This window comes from Colobus angolensis, unplaced genomic scaffold (assembly GCF_000951035.1).
Source record: "Colobus angolensis palliatus isolate OR3802 unplaced genomic scaffold, Cang.pa_1.0 Scaffold348, whole genome shotgun sequence".
Taxonomy (NCBI): Eukaryota; Metazoa; Chordata; class Mammalia; order Primates; family Cercopithecidae; genus Colobus; species Colobus angolensis.
Genome location: NW_012116799.1, coordinates 448,819 through 449,965, shown reverse-complemented (window position 1 = coordinate 449,965; position 1,147 = coordinate 448,819).

Below are 1,147 nucleotides of genomic sequence, written 5' to 3'. Positions count from 1 at the left end.
AGCCTTGAATGAACTCCCAAATATCCCTTTGCAGATTCTTCAGAAGCAGTGTTAGCAAACTGCTCCATGAAAAGAAAGGTGTAACTCTGTGAGATGAATTCACACATCAAAAATAACTAACTCAGAAAGCTTCTTTCTATTTCTTTATCTGAGGATATTTCCTTTGTCACCATAGGCTCCAATGTGATCCAAAATATCCCTTCTCAGATTCCCCAAAGCAGTGCTATGAAACTAATCCATTGAAAGCATCCTGTAACTCTGAGAGATTAACTGACAAATCACAAAGGGTTTCTCAGAAAGTTTCTTTTTGTTTTTGTCTGACAATGTTTAATTTTTAACAATAGGCTTCAATGCACTCCAAAATATGCCATTGCAGATTCTAAGAAAAGAGAAAAGCTTATTCTTGGTATTTCTATGGAGAAATTTCCTTTGTCACCATAGGCTTCAATGCACTCAGAAATATCCTTTTGCAGACTCCACGAAAACAGTATAATCAAACAGCTCAAAGAAAAGAATGCTGTAACTCTGTCAGACGAATTCACCTATCACAAAGCAGCTTCTCAGAAAGCTTCTTTCTAGATTTAATCTGAGGATATTTCCTTTTTCACCATAGGCCTCAATGCACTCCCAAATATCCTTTACGGATTCCATGAAAACAGTGTTAGCAAACTGCTCCATGAAAAGAAAGGTGTAACTCTGTGACACGAACTCACACATCACAAAGAACTTTCTCAGAAAGCTTCTATCTAGTTTTTATCTGAGGTTATTTACTTTGTCACCATAGGCTTCAATGTAATCCAAGATATCCCCTCTCAGATTCCTGAAAATAGTTCCACCTAGCTGGTACACGTAAACAAGGTGTATCTCGGTTAGATAAATTCACAAATCACAAATCAATTTCTTAGAAAGCTTCTTTCTAGTTTTTGTCTGAGGGTATTTCCTTTGTCACCATAAGCTTCAATGCACTGCAAAATATCCCTTTACGGATTCCAAGAAAACAGTGTTACCAAACTGCTCAATGAAAATAACATTGTAATCTGTGAGATGTATTCACATATCACAAATAAACTTCACAGAAAGTGCCTTTTTCGTTTTTATCTCAGCATATTTCCTTTGTCTCCATAGACTTCAATGAGCTCCAAAATAT